The sequence below is a fragment of the Bos grunniens genome, chromosome 24 (assembly GCF_055505025.1).
Source record: "Bos grunniens cultivar Pamir isolate PY7600 chromosome 24, Bosgru_T2T1.0, whole genome shotgun sequence".
NCBI classification, from domain to species: domain Eukaryota; kingdom Metazoa; phylum Chordata; class Mammalia; order Artiodactyla; family Bovidae; genus Bos; species Bos grunniens.
Window position 1 is genome coordinate 23,278,572 of NC_141188.1, and position 15,878 is coordinate 23,294,449.

The 15,878-nt window shown below is 44.8% G+C and overlaps 1 long non-coding RNA gene and 1 pseudogene across 1 annotated transcript; one reads left to right on the forward strand and one right to left on the reverse strand.

The window, feature by feature from the left end:
- Positions 1-3,844: 3,844 nt before the first annotated feature.
- Positions 3,845-7,002, reverse strand: LOC147345939 (uncharacterized). Its single transcript, XR_015153744.1, has 2 exons — positions 6,324-7,002; positions 3,845-4,524 (listed from the first exon to the last, which is right to left on the reverse strand). It is a non-coding gene; the product is annotated as an uncharacterized LOC147345939 (long non-coding RNA).
- Positions 7,003-7,135: 133 nt separating this feature from the next.
- LOC147345940 (uncharacterized) lies at positions 7,136-12,439 on the forward strand (annotated as a pseudogene).
- The last annotated feature ends 3,439 nt before the right edge of the window (positions 12,440-15,878 follow it).

Here is a 15,878-nt window from a genome sequence, read left to right on the forward strand (position 1 = left end):
AAGCAAGACTGAACGTGGGTAGAGCCAAGTAAACACCCAAGGTCACAGCAGGCTTGGAAGCTCTACCATTTATCTCCCTGTCACAGGACTCTACAGTCTTCCCAGACATGATTTTCAGTCCTATATGAAATGTGGTATCTTCATCTGTTAGCATTAAACTGTCATAAAGTCATTATGCTTTTATTCCAATGTATATACCTGCAGCAACTCTCTGACCTACTGCGCTCTCCTTCTTGTGGATTACCTGTCTTCTCTGGTAACTGTGCCTTTAAATCTGTCTGAACAGTCTTTGCTGAATTTCAGATTTAGCATTTTGGCTGTGTCCTTCATCTCCTTCAGATCTTACCACCCTGGAATCCCACAACCAGTATACTTCATATTGCATATCATTTCCAGTCCACTCCCATAATCTCATTGCTAGCAGGAAACGGACCCATTTATCAATTTGATTCTCTTCTTTTTCATTCATGTATTAACGGAGCATGAATTAAGTAGAGATCAGTGTCCCAGCTACCCTAAAGGGGACAAAGGACTCAGGGAGCACAGGGATGAACGGGACACACACCCTGCCTGACTCCTCTGTCCATGGGATTTTCCAGGCAACAGTACTGGAGTGGGGTGCCATTGCCTTCTCCATTGCAACACTGGAACATATCAAAAAAAAAACACTTGGTATCCATTGCACCCCTTTTCCCCCTTGAAGACATGTTCCTTGAGCTCTCCATCCCTCAGCTTCTTAACTCCAGACTGACACCTAGGATCTCTTTTCATCCCCTTTTGGGAATTTCCTTAATTTCACCTATGTTGAATCCCGTATCCATATCTTCTCTCTTGGTTTACTCTCTATTTGGTAGACTTCCAGTAGTCTCCTGAAAAAGGATGCATGGGAGGTAAACTCTTTTTATATATTTAGCATGCCTGAAAATGTTCTTTTTCTCACTTTGAATAATGATTCAGCAAAATGTTTATTTATTTTAATTTATTATTACTTTAGCCACATCACTCAGCAAAGTCAAGGACCTTTAGTTACTTCTCAAGGGCTATCAATATTCTGTGCCATCTCTTGTGAGCTGTCTTATAGATACTGGAACCCTGACCAGGTGGAAGAAGTTAACTACATGATGACCAGACTGTAGCCATGACATAAGCTGCCACAATTCCAAGCCTTTGCCTCAAGGAAATGGAAACAAACTGACCCTGGAAGAACCATACCTAAAATAATCAAGATGATGCTGGGCAGACCACCAGTGACCAATTTCAAGATCACTGAGCTGACTGTGCTGTTTCTGCATGTAGCCCCCTCCCTCTGCCTATAAAAGCTCTTACTCCCTGCTTGTCATGTGGGGAGTTGGCTTTTGGATAGATGTCCACCCTCCCCCAGAGATGGCAATGGCACCCCACTCCAGTACTCTTGCCTGGAAAATCCCATGGACTGAGGAGCCTGGTGGGCTGCAGTCCATGGGGTCGATAGGAGTCAGACACAATTGAGCGACTTCCCTTTCACTTTTCACTTTCATGCATTGGAGAAGGAAATGGCAACCCACTCAGGTGTTCTTGCCTGGAGAATCCCAGGGACGGGGGAGCCTGGAGGGCTGCCATCTATGGGGTCGCACAGAGTTGGACATGATTGAAGCGACTTAGCAGCAGCAGCAGCAGCAGCCACCCACCCCCTCAGTGCCAGCACCTGAAATAAAGCAAGTTTTCCTTTCCACCAATTTGACTTGTTTATTGGCTTTTGGGCAGCAAGCAGCCAGATCCCACCTTTTGGTAACGTATCCACCACTCTCTGGAAATCGTAGTTCCACTGGAAGCAAATTGCTTTTTATTTCTACAGCTAAATATCTTGATCTAACCCTTACAGAAAAATGGCAGCTTGTCTCTGACATACCTGCTGCTGCTGCTGCTAAGTCGCTTCAGTCATGTCCGACTGTGCGACCCCATAGAAGGCAGCCCACCAAGCTCCCCCATCCCTGGGATTCTTCTCCACTGCATGAAAGTGAAAAGTCAAAGTGAAGTCGCTCAGTCATGTCCGACTCTCAGCAACCCCATGGACCTTCCAGGCTCCTCCATCCATGGGATTTTTCAGGCAAGAGTACTGGAGTGGGGTGCCATTGCCTTCTCCCTCTGCAATACCTGGTTAAGGAAAAAAGCAGGTATGTTCACAGATGGAAACAGAGCCACACCACTAAAATCTCCTAACCAGGTAGAAAGCGAATATTCTGGGATGAAGGACTGTCATGATGAGGCAAATAGGACGTTAAGGAGTGACTGTCTCTAAATGTTACTATAAAGGGATTTCTCTCTTCCTTCATTGTGTTTCAGTTCAGTTCAGTCGCTCAGTCTTGTCTGACTCTTTGTGACCCCATGGACTGCAGCACGCCAGGCCTCCCTATCCATCACCAACTCCCAGAGTTTACTCAAATTCATGTCCATTGAGTCGGTGATGCCATCCCACCATCTCATCCTCTGTCATCCCCTTCTCCTCCCGCCTTCAATCTTTCCCAGCATCAGGGTCTTCTCAAATGAGTCAGTTCTTCAAATCAGGTGGCCAAAGTATTGGAGTTTCAGCTTCAGCATCAGCCCTTCCAATGAATATTCAGGACTAATTTCCTTTAGGATGGACTGGTTGGATCTCCTTGCAGTTCAAGGGCCTCTCAAGAGTCTTCTCCAACACCACAGTTCAAAAGCATCAATTCTTCAGCGCTCAGCTTTATTTATAGTCCAACTCTCACATCCATACGTGATTACTGGAAAAAACATAGCTTTGACTAGATGGACCTTTGTTGGCAAAGTAATGTCTCTGCTTTTGAATATGCTGTCTAGGTTGTCATAGCTTTTCTTCCAAGGAGTAAGTGTCTTTTAATTTCATGGCTGCAGTAACCATCTGCAGTGATTTTGGAGCCCCCCAAAATAAAGTCTGTCACTGTTTCCATTGCTTCTCCGTCTATTTGCCATGAGGTGACTGGACCAGATGCCATGATCTTAGTTTTCTGAATATTGAGTTTTAAGCCAACTTTTTCACTCTCCTCTTTCACTCTCATCAAGAGGCTCTTTAGTTCCTCTTCACTTTCTGCCATAAGTGTGTCATCTGCATATCTGAGGTTATTGATATTTCTCCCGGCAATCTAGATTCCAGCTCGAACTTCATCCAGTCCAGCATTTCTCATGATGTACTCTGCATATAAGTTAAATAAGCAGGGTGACAATATACAGCCTTGACGTACTCCCTTCCCGATTTGGAACCAGTCTGTTGTTCCATGTCCGGTTCTAACTGCTGCTTCTTGTCCTGCATACAGATTTCTCAGGAGGCAGGTCAGGTGGTCTGGTATTCCCATCTCTTGAAGAATTTTCCACAGTTTGTTGTGATCCACACAGTCAAAGTCTTTGGTGTAGGCAATAAAGCAGAAGTAGATGTTTTTCTGGAACTCTCTTGCTTTTTCCATGATCCAGCGGATGTTGGCAATTTGATCTCTGGTTCCTCTGCCTTTTTGAAATCCAGCTTGAACATCTGGAAGTTCACAGTTCATGTACTGTTGAAGCCTGGCTTGGAGAATTTTGAGCATTTCTTTGCTAGCGTGTGAGATGACTGCAATTGTGTGGCAGTCCGACTCTTTGTGACCCCATGGACTATATAGTCCATGAAATTCTCTAGGCCAGAATACTGGAGTGGGTAGCCTATCCCTTTTCCAGGGTATCTTCCCAACCCAGGAGTCGAACTGGGGTCTCCTGCATTGCAGGCGGATTCTTTACCAACTGAGCTATGAGGGAAGCCCTCACTGGGTTTATCAGTAGCTTAAAATTTATAGGGAGTTTAATATGCTTACACAGGAGAATCATTCAGATATACAGTACATTTGATATTTATTTTCACATAATCTCACAAAATGTCCAGTTTTGTGCTATATGATTGTATGATATTGATTAAAGCATCTCACTTAGCCTCACATTCAGTACTACTGAAAATATCCCTCAAACGTCCACATAAGCCACTGTCAAACCTATTCATACTGTTTTCTTTAAAAAAAAAAAAAAAAACTTCCCCGATGACACACTACCCACCCTTGTTAACGTCCTCATTCAACAAACAGCAGCCTCCCAAATGTTTCCTAAATCTGCCTCCATCCTCTCCCGCTCTGCATTCGTTCATTCCTCCATCAGTTGCAGCCTGGATCCTGGCAATAGCTTCAGAGCTGGTCACAGTATCTTGAGTTTGGTCTCCCCGCAAACCATCCTTCACCTTGCCGTCAGAGAGTTCTACCTGAATTGCAGATATGTGTGAGTCACCCACTCAAGACCCTGCTTAAAATTTTACCTGGCCTGCCAAGTCTTTAAAAACTAGACCTCTGCTGACTTCTTCGTCTGCATCCTCAGTCGTCATTCACACCTTAACAGCCGTCAATCCAACAAATTCTGCTTAGGGGACTTCCATGGTGGTCCAGAGGCCAAGACTCCATGCTCCCAGTGCAGGAGGCCCAGGTTCAATCCCTTCTCCTTAGTTAGTTCCTAAAGGGAAAGAATCTGTACCTTAAAAAAAAAAAAAAAAAGAATGCATATATGTGTATAATTGAGTCATTTTGGCATAACTTTGTAAAGCAACTGTACCTCAATAAAAAAATGAAAGGAGTCTGTATCTTACATTTGAACTTCCAGTGTTCACCATGCGTCTGGTATATAGTTGTGCTGCAGGAAGGCGGACCCGTTCCAGGGCCCAAAACTGGGCTCTTGTCTAACACTCAGAAATGAATTGTCTGAGGAGACACATGAACTGACAAAGCAAGAGATTTTATTGGGAAAGGACACTCGGGTGGAGAGCAGTAGGGTAAGGGAACCCAGCAGAACAGCTCTGCCACGTGGCTTGCAGTCTCTGGTTTTATGGTGATGGGATTAGTTTCTGGGTTGTCTTTAGCCAACCATTCTGACTCAGAGTCCTTCCTGGTGGTGCACGCCTTGTTCGGCCAACATGGATGCCAGAGAGAAGGATTCTGGGAGGTGGTCGGACAGGTGGTGTCTCCTTTTGACCTTTCCCGAACCCTTCCGGTTGGTGGTGGCTTATTAGTTCCATGTTCCTTACCAGGACCTCCTGTCCTAATACAACTCATGCAAAAGGTTACTATGGTGCCTGGCCAGGGTGGGCGGTTTCAATCAGTGTGCTTCCCCTAACAGCTTGCTCTACTGGGACATTGTTCCTATTTATTACTTTCTACTCTACCCCCAAATGTTAAAAAAATAAAAGGCAAACAAACAAAAAAACCCTGCCCCTATTAAGTAAACTATTATCAACAATCTTTTACATTTGCTCCTTTAAAAAAAAAAAAAAAACAAACCTTTAGCTTCTTGGATCTGGCTATTTGGTAGAATCCTAGCTGATGAACTCACAGCTGACTTCCTGCCAAATCATATGGTTTTTCACAGTTTCTTATTTTCCTTGCAGCTTTTGACTGCTGTTCATTTTCTCCTTAAACCACCTTCTATGACTTCACACTATTGCCAAGCACTGGCCTTGAGGAATTGATTCAGAATCCTCATTGCCTTGAGTTATTTAACCTACCCTCCACCATGAGAAATACTTCCCCGTGTACACTTTTGGGTTGTCTTTCTATTTGTGTTAGCAGTTATCTCAGCAAAAATCTTATCCCTTGAAATAACCCTGGAGAAGCAGGAATTTCTTCCAAAACACAATTCTTCAAATTTAGTATCACAGTAGGTTAATTAAAATGTAAGTTTCAGAAATTCCTTGGCGGTCCAGTGGTTAGGACTCCGTGCTCTCACTGCCAAGGGCCTAGGTTCGATCCTTGGTCAGGGAACTAAGATCCCGCAAGCCCCATGGAGCAGCAAAGGAAAAAAAAAAAAAAGAAATTTCTCCCTAAACCCCCTCGATGTGGTATAGACTGAGTAAACCAGCCTCTATTTTCTTTTTATTGGCAGCACCAATGCCACTTGTGGGTCTTAGTTCCCTGACCAGGGATTGAACCCAGGCCCTCGGCAGTGAAAGCCCAGAGTCCCAGCCACAGGACTGCTGGAGAACTCTCAGGTTTGCTTATTGTAATTGCTGCTTTCCTCATACCAAAAGGGTTTTTTCCCTTGTTTTTGTCATTTATTTTCAAGCATTCCTGCCCTCTCTCTAATTCCCCACTTCTTTCTACAAGTATATTTACAAGAGTCCCTATAGCAAGTGGGTGGAAGAGTGAGCCAATATGTGGGACTATCGCCTTACAAGGCTCATTTAGCCTGAAATTTATTTTTAAATTTACTCAAGATTATCTGAGGAAATATATACATATATTTTGATGCCAAAATATGTATGTGCCTGCACGGCTTCTCACCTTTTCAAACGCCATTGGGTTCTCTTGTCAAAGTTACCGGGTGAGGCAGGGAATACGACTTTATTCGGAGAGCCCGCTGACGCAGAAGATGGCAAATGAATGTCTCAAAACAACCATCTTGTTGAGGTCTGGATGCCAGGTTCTTTCATAGATCAGAGATTGGGGGAGGTGAGGAAACAAAGTAAAAAGGCCATTAGTCTTGCAAATATTTCCTAGAAGGGCAAGTGTCAGGCAGGGGATGTGTTAATGTCTTCCTTCCTACCACCTACATATGGACAGGGATCTGAACAAAGGCCCTTTAGTTTAACAGTCAGGCAGAGGGCCTATATTCTCTGAGGCAGGCCATTATGTATGATTATAACAATTGCAAGGAAAAGCAAGTCAAACAATTCCAACAGAGAGTCAGAATTGGTTCTTCTCTGCAAACAAAAGCATAGGTTGAAGAGGGTGGGGGGAGTCAATCAAACCCATTCCTTACCAGGATACTTTGGAAAAGGGGATGGCAACCCAATCCACTATTCTTGACTGGAGAATCGCATAGACAGAGGACCCTGGCGGGGCTATAGTCCATAGGATCGTGAAGAGTGGGACACGACTGAAGCGACTTAGCACGAACGCAACAGGATATTTAGAGCGCAGCCAACCTCAGGCGCGCAGATGGCGTTACAGAAAGTTGTGCATAGCGGTGTAACGCACAGGAGTCTCCTCCGTGACCTTGGCCAACTCGCAGAAACTATAAAATGGGAATAACCCTACTGGGTGATTGAAGAGCAAAGGAAATGATGTAAGTAAAAGTACTCTAAGAAGTAATAATGCTGGTTTCTTTGAACGGGAGTCCCCAGCAGCTGGGTTCCCACCAGCTGGGCGTTTTGCTCTTTCCTCTCTGGCTGCCGGAGGCGGCGGCCTTGGCTTGTCTCCATGGCAACCACTCCGCATCCCGATCTCCACCCCCTGTCCACCCCGGGGACCGGAAGCAACCGGTCTGGCGCTTCCCAGGCTTCTACCCCAAAACGCAAGGCAGTCTTTCCCAGGCCAGAGGTTAGAGTTGAGGTCTCTTCGCGCTTCGAGGGCTCGAGGAGAAGCGACCATCACCCAGGGGGCGGGAAAAGGTCTCCCGCGGGCCTTGGCGCCACCTTCAGACAGCCCCCCCCACCCCTCCCACCCGCTCTAACCAGTCACCCCCTCTTCATACCCTTCACAGCCCAGTATCCCTGGCTACTCCTTCACGCCGCGCTCGCTTCCCCGGGGGCCCCCACCACGTTCCCGCACCTCTGGGCCTCTCACCGCGCGTCCGCGCTCCCCCTTTTCTTGTCCTCCCCCGGCACCCCGGGGCGCCCGACCCCCGACCCCAAAGCTAGACCTCCTCTCATCACCCCCCGCGCGCTTACGCGCCTTCCCGCGCACCCCTTCCCCCTGAATCCCCCTCTTGTGACCTCACCGAGTCGATCCCCATCCAGGATGGGGGAGGAAGGTGTCCGGGGACCGTCGGGAGCCGGTTCATTAGAGGAGCTGTTTCCAAGAGAGAGTCAGTCCCTTTGAAAAAGATCCTCGGATCTGGGGCTTTGGGCGCAGCCTGCCCTCCAGGGACCAGGTGTAAGGTATAGTTCAGGCCGAGGCAGAAAAAGGGAAGACGACCTCAGCAGAAGTAGGTTACCTTTATTCAGGCAAGGAGGGGCGACAGTCGGCCTTAAGACCAGGCTGAGCGCGGAGAGGGATCCGGGAGGCTCCATATTTATAGGGAGGTTTGTGTAAGCGATAAGGCAAACGTTAATCAGGCGGGATGTTTTGGGTATACTTTAGTTGAGATGGCATTAGTAGTTTGGCAGGGGGTGATAAGTCTTATGGCAGGTGTAGGGAGGGGGTGGAAGGTTTCCGGACAGGGGGTGATAAGTCTTCTGGGCAGGTGTAGGGGGTGGAAGGTTTCTGGACAGGGGGTCATAAGTCCCAGATAGATGCAACGGGCCTGGAGCATCAGCTGCTGCTGCTGCTAAGTCGCTTCAGTCGTGTCCCCGACTCTGTGCGACCCCATAGACGTCTGGCAGCCCACCAGGTTCCCCCGTCCCTGGGATTCTCCAGGCAAGAACACTGGAGTAGGTTACCATTTCCTTCTCCAATGCATGAAAGTGAAAAGTGAAAGTGCGGGACCTAAAGTTCTGTTTTGTTTTCTCCTAAGTTAGATGATTCAGCAAGGGCCTTTGAAACTGTTGTTTTCTTTTCTAGGCCCCAAAGACTCCTTCACCGGGTTCATTAGGGACCCTCGCACGGTGCTGAGGGTTTGGTTTCCTGGGTGGAACTGAGAGCAACTGTGAATCTGGCACAGATTCGGCTCCTAGTGCGGGAGACACGGGGTGAGTCCCAGGGGCCACGCCTTCGACTTCCAGAGGATGCTTTAAGCTTAAGGCCTTCCCCTAGATGGCTCCTGACACGTGGCCTGTAATGCCTCCTGTCGCTCAGGTCTTGACCCGATTCTGTTCCGGCCTAGTATCATCTGAGTCTGCTGCTCCTTCTCTTCGCCAGGACCCCGGCCACCGGCTCTGGACCCTGCAGCACCGCACAAAGTGTGGATGGCCTGAACTCAGACCCCACCCCTGCTCCTTTGCTTTGGTCTCTGTTATCTACTTGAACTTGCCCTGGCAGGTTCCTCATCTACCGCACGGAAATGAAAAGAACCTTACGGGTCTTTTGTGGGGATTTAAATACTGTAGTTATTGTTTAGTTGCTAAGTGGTTTCCGACTCTTTTGCAATCCGAAGAATGTAGCCCGCCAGGCTCCTCTGTCCAGGGGATTTTCCCGGCCAGAATACTGGAATGGGTTGCCATTTCATTCTCCAGGGGATCTTCCTAATGGAGGGATGGAACCCAGGTCTCCTGCATTGGTACTGGATTCTTTACCACCGAGTCACTGGGAATTTTAATGAACTGGTATTTGTTAAGATTTATTAGATGAGTGCTTGGCATCTAGTAAATTCTCTGAATGTCATTGTTACCCTTTGTGGTGGGGCATCTCACGGTGTAAGGTTGTATCATTTATTTGGTAACCTCCTTGTCTCTCTCCTGCTAGAGTATAAGCTTTATGTAGCCATACAACAGGCTTTGTTCAGGTGACTGCCATATCTTGAGTGCTTAGAAGAGTTTTCGGTGAAGTGGGGAAAAAATGGTAAAGAAAAATAGGGGCACATATAACATTTCTAATTAGTCATCAGTTACTAGTGATACATATACTAGAATACTACTAAGGAAAGTGTCTCCCCACCCTCTTCTGCTAACAAGCTAGTGATACTTGGAGTAATTGTTGCTCCGCATACATCACCATGTTGCCGGCAACCTTGTGATTTGATGCATTGTTTTCTGTAATTTATTTGATAATAAATTGTGAGATATTTTGCCACTCTTCCTTTGAAGAGTCAAGTCCTTGGGACATCTTTGAAGGAAATAATTTGAAAATTAGCATGTTTTTTGGAAAATAGGCTATTTTTCTGAAAATGTGCTTCCCAGCATTGTTTATAATAGTAAAAATTAGAAATAATCTACAATAAAGAGATTAAGTAAATAAGACATATTACAGATGAGCAGTAGATATGAACATGAAAATATGGAAATACATTAAGATGGAGGAATATGCTTTTTTCCTCTGAATGATTCCTTTAATGCCAAAGTAACATTGTTTTAAAAGTTAGTAACATTGAAAAAAAAAATCCATGCAAAGTAATCTCATGAGTCTATTCCTTTAGCAGGCTAAAAATAATTATTTGGCCCTTTGAGCCTGTCCCAGAGTCATAAATTTCCTCAGGCTTCCCTTATTTCTCTTCTCCAGGAGTTCCTTTGCAACCCTGACTGATCTCTTACTGTAATATGCAGTCAGCCTCCTGGGTATGATTTTCAGAATAAATTGCAAAGTATTCATGAAAGTGAATGCCTATGAGTCCTTTGATTCTCTTAAAGAAGGAAGTATTCTTTGAAAGCGTGGCTTCTGTTAAGATTAAGGATACTTTTGGTACAATCTTAACGTTTCTAATCTTTAGCTGTGATGTTCTGAAAAGCGTTTGTCTTGTTTCCACTTGTCTCTTGAATCATATTGACGGAGTGTCCGTAGGAGAGTTTCACCTCCTTGAAGATTAAAGCCTAGCGGTCCCGCGCTATTCCCAATCCAGATGTCTGCAAAATTGAGAGTCGTCAAAACTCCAGGGGACCCTGACTGCCTTGTGTTAATGAAGGCAGGCCTGTAATATGGCCTCCGGTCGCCACTGGAGCAGCTTCTCTGGGCCCTGAGCCGGCTCCGTGAGCTTTGCTGTCAGTGGCAGAGGCCCGAGGTGCGCAGCAAGGAGCAGATCCTGGAGCTGCTGGTCCTGGAGCAGTTCCTGGCCATCCTGCCCGAGGAGCTGCAGGCCGTGAGTAACGCCCAGAGAGCAGAGAGGATGCTGTGGAAATGCTGGAGGAGCTGGAGAAGGATCTCGATGGGGAGGCTGAACACGTGAGAAGGCGGCGGTGGGAGGGCGGAGCGAGGCGCAGTCAGAAGCCCGGAGCGTCACTGAGGGCGAGCTCCCAGACCGTACGTACTCCACTCGGCACAAGTCGGGGTATAGTGTGGCGAACGGACACCCGGCTGTGCCCGAAATCAGGATGTGCCTCTACTTTTTTCCTTCCCCTTTCCGGTGTCCCAAGATAGTTTCTTCTGTTATTTTACCCTCAAGTCCCACCCCGATTCCCTTCTTCAGCCTCAGTAATACCAAACTGTTTCTAGGTCTTTTTTGGACAAAATGAGGACATGCTCGCAAAGAAACTACTAACTTGTGAAATCCCTCAGGAGATACCATGTCACCAACCCAAGCCCGCAGAAAAGCAGCTGCGGTGGGCGTTGAAGAGCCTGTGCTCCTTCAGATGAAATGGTGAGGGGGGTTGTGGCCCCATCATGTGATTAATTTATCATTCTAACTTCTGTTTATTGATACTTGTACTAAATCTTGCTTGTTGCTACCCACTGCCATATTGAATTCCTCTCCTTCAGTTGCTCCTCTGTTCTCCAATAATTTCTTGTCTTTTAGGCCTCTCTTTTCTTCCAGACTTTCCTTGGTCTCTAAAGGATCTTTTTATCCCTACTCACCATTCTACCTTTTGCACAGAGCTTTTCATCTTTATCACTGACTGCCTCATCAGTATGTAAATCTCTTTTGCCTTTGATCTTCTCAGTGTTTTCTGCCTTACCTTCTCCATCCTCTAAAATCTCAGGTGGCTCCATAGTAAAGAATCTGCCTCCCAATGCAGGAGATCTAAGAGACAGGGGTTCCATCCCTGGTCCGGGAAGATCCCCTGGAGAAGGAAATGGCTACCCACTCCAGTAGCCTTGCCTGGGAAATCCCATGGAGAGAGGAGCCTGGTGGGCTGCAGTCCTTGGGGGTCACAAAGAGTCAGATATGACTGAGCACGCATGCACGGTGCCATGCTCTACATTGATGTTATATTGCAAACATGCTCTCTCAAAAATAATCTATGCTCCATTCAGATCATTCTATTTCCTTTTCCTTCCCTCTGAACAAAGAAATGATTACATTTTCTTTTATGTGTACTATTTCAGATAGAGACACCAGAACTAAAAATGTGAAATCTGCTTTAAGACAAAAGACTTCACGCAAAGAACTGCATTACAAAGTTTCTAACACTCTTCAAGTGAATGCTCCCCAGAATTTCACGTTTAGAAGAACATGTGAACAAGACAGAAAGTTTGAAAGAAGACAGGGAAACTGTCCTTGAAAAATACAACACAAGTGTGAGGAATGTGGCAAAGTCTTCAGTCAGAGCTCAGCCCTTAATCTACATCAGAGAATCTACAGTGGAGAGAAACCTTATACATGTGAAGTGTGTGCAACGTCTTTCAGCTGAAGTACAGTCCTGATTCAGCATCGAAGAATCCATACTGGGGAAAAACCCTTCAAATGTCATGAATGTGGGAAAGCCTTTAGTCAGAGCTCAGTCCTTAACATTATACATGTGACATGTGTGCAGAGTCTTTCAGCCAAAGTACAGTCCTAATTCAGCATCGAAGAATCCATACTGGGAAGAAACGCTTCAAATGTCATGAATGTGGAAATCCTTTAGTCAGAGCTCGAATCTTTTCAGACATAGGAAGAAACTTGCTGGAGAAAAAGTCCCATACGAGTTGTGAGGGAATCGAAGCATTTATTGAGAAATTTTTCTCTGAGGGAGAAGGCGCAAGGCACCTATACTCCTTTAGTATAAATCGGTAGTTTCGGTGGGCACTGGTTTCCGTTCCAAGGTTATTAAAGCCACAGGAGAGAATGTGGAATATTTTCTGCCAGCAATGTTTACTTCTCTGCTTTTCAGTACAGGGTCAATTCAGATGTTTGAGATTCTAAAGCTATAGAGTTCCATCCCTCAGTTCAGTTCAGTTCATTTGCTCAGTCGTGTCCAACTCTTTTTGGCCCCATGGACTACAGCATGCCAGGCTTCCCTGTCCATCACCAACTCCTGGAGTTTGCTCAGATTCATGTCCATCAAGCAGGTGATGCATCCAACCATCTCATCCTCTGTTCTCCCTTTCTCCTCCATCTCTAGTGCAGCTTTTGAAAAGATACTCTCAGTCACATTTGACTGTTTATATTATTAACCCAAATAATAAAATAGTATGTTCCTTTTTAGACAAGTACATTTTCCCTGCTGAGAAGGAATGTGTGAGTTTGCATATAAGTGGATATTCTCCATTTCATTACTTGAACACTGGAGTTGTTAGACCAAAGATTAAAAAGAATTTCCTGGCCGTCAGTGTTTAGGATTCACGTTTTCAGTGTCATGGGCCTGGCTTCAATCCTGATCAGGGAATTAAAATCCCACAAGCCACACTGTGCAGCCAAAATATAAAATAAATGTCCTATTTTATTTTCTGTTTTTGAGTTACTTAAACAGTCATGTCTGACTCTCTGCGACCCCATGGACTATAGCCTGCCAGGCTCGAGGAGACCAAAAAGAATATGTACCTCAAGACCTACGCTGAAATGTCCAGGGTCATTGTTAGGAAGCAGGTGAGTAAAGGGACTTTAATCATCTCTTAAGAAAATTCACAAGAACCTACAAACTGTTTTGTTTGCATTTTCTAAATTGAGGTATCAGTTCAGTTCAGTTCAATCACTCAGTCGTGTCTGACTCTTAGCGACCCCATGAATCGCAGCACACCAGGCCTCCCTGTCCATTGCCAACTCCAGGAGTTCACTCAGACTCACGTCCATCGAGTCAGTGATGCCATCCAGCCATCTCATCCTCTGTCGTCCTCTTCTCCTCCTGCCCCCAATCCCTCCCAGCATCAGTCTTTTCCAATGAGTCAACTCTTCGCATGAGGTGGCCAAATTGAGGTATAGTTGATATATAAAGAGCCTACATACTGTTTATGATACTAAGGGGTGCTAATATGCTAATTTTTAATCAAGTTTAGCCCAAGTCATATTAATTCTCTGGTTAGATAAACTAGCACCTCCTACTTATTAGGAGACCTAATTAAGTACAAGATAACTCAGTATCCTGGAGAAGGCAGTGGCACCCCACTCCAGTACTCTTGCCTGGAAAATCCCATGGATGGAGGAGCCTGGTAGGCTGCAGTCCATGGGGTCACTAAGAGTTGGACACGACTGAGCAACTTCACTTTCACTTTTCACTTTCATGCATTGGAGAAGGAAATGGCAACCCACTCCAGTGTTCTTGCCTGGAGAATCCCAGGGACGGTGGAGCCTGGTGGGCTGCCATCTATGGGGTCGCACAGAGTTGGACAGGACTGAAGCGACTTAGCAGCAGCAGCAGCAGCAGCAACTCAGTATCCAGTGACACCCTTCAAGGATTTGTTATTCTAAGATAATTCACATCACTGTTGGGTAGAGAAGTTCCAATTATTTACAATGGAGAGAATGTAATCTTGCAAAGTCTATGGCACAACCAAATGAAGAAGGACACTTCCCTCAGAATACATGATTAGAAAAAAATAATAGTGTAGAATTAAATATTTTTCTTGTGTAGAAAAAAATAATTATCTCCTTTACAATTTATATTGGAAATATCTCAGTGAAAGTATTAAGATAGCGCTACATGTCTTCAGGGAGTGACATAACCATAATGCTGCTGCTGCTGCTAAGTCGTATCAGTCGTGTCCGACTCTGCGCGACCCCATAGACGGAGTGTTCTAATAATGAACAGTTTTCTGTGTGTGCTTATATAAAGTTGATGATCACCTTAACATAAAAAAGAAAGATGAAGAAAAGACGGTCCCAACAAGGCTGACGTGCACACCTGGAAATGGGAACTGTTAACAGCTGATGGCTCTCCTGCAGAGTTCTTCATGACCTCTGTTCTTGCCTGAATCAGCTGTGAATGTGTTTCAGGCATCACAGGACAACCTTTTCTGGGCCCTTCTCATCATTCTTAGTAAGATGAGTTTCTAGACAATTTATCATGTTGTAAGACCTTGGATTTTGATATTCTTATACAAATGAGGAAATCACTAAAGTTCAATTTAAAGAGGCCATTGAGATATACCACATTTAATTCAATCAGAGTCTCTTGTTTAAATGACAGATATGGTTTTATATTATTATTCTGACAATATATAAGATAATGTCCCCCTTTCCAGGGATTCTTGATAGAATTCTATGTATATTACAAGAATACATGGACTGGGACTTCCCTGATGGTCCAGTGGTTAAGAATCCACCTTCCAATGCAGAGGATGTGGGTTTAATCCCTGGTTGGGGAGCTACCAGTATCCCACATGCCACACGCTGCCAGGGCAACTAAGCCCATGTGCCACAGCTATGACCCAACACAGCCAAATATAAATAAATAGATTTTTTAAAAATATGTGGATTATTGTGTCTCCCATGGTGCCACAGTTACCAACTATGGAGACAACCATGAAAAATGAGTCTTTGGAAGGAGAAGGGAAGAGAGTGCTCATGGGGAACTTCTTTGTTCCTCATGAAGTATAAACGTTTCATTATCAGAAAATCCAGCCATGTTTAGTGCTTGGAGTAACTCTGGAAACAAATGTGGGAGTACCTGCTCTGCTTAGTTAGAACATTGATAAATAAGATTCTAAGGGAGAGGTGAATATAAATTTTAATTTTAGAATTTTCTGTTAGGGTCATACTTTGTAGCTCTAGTAAATATACATAAATACTGAGTTTGTATATTTTCATTAATTAAAAACATAGGAATCTTTTTATTTGGGTCTCATGCTTTTTGTAATTAAAGAGAGGAACAAGCCATCTATTAAAGCAGCAAAAGATATATATATTGTCAGTTACTGCTTAATCATAAAAAGTTTTTTGTGAATAGTACTCATAGGAAGTACTCATAGTACTCATAGAGTACTATGTGAATAAAAGGACAGAATCTAAACCAAGTATTCTGAGGGAAGTGTCCTTCTTCACTTAGTTATGCCATAAGCTTTGCAAGATTACCTTCTTTTCATTGTGAATAATATGAACTTTTCCACCAGAAAAGTAAAGTGAATCATATCCTCTTAGAATAATGAATCTTTAAAGGGTGTCACTGGGTTCTT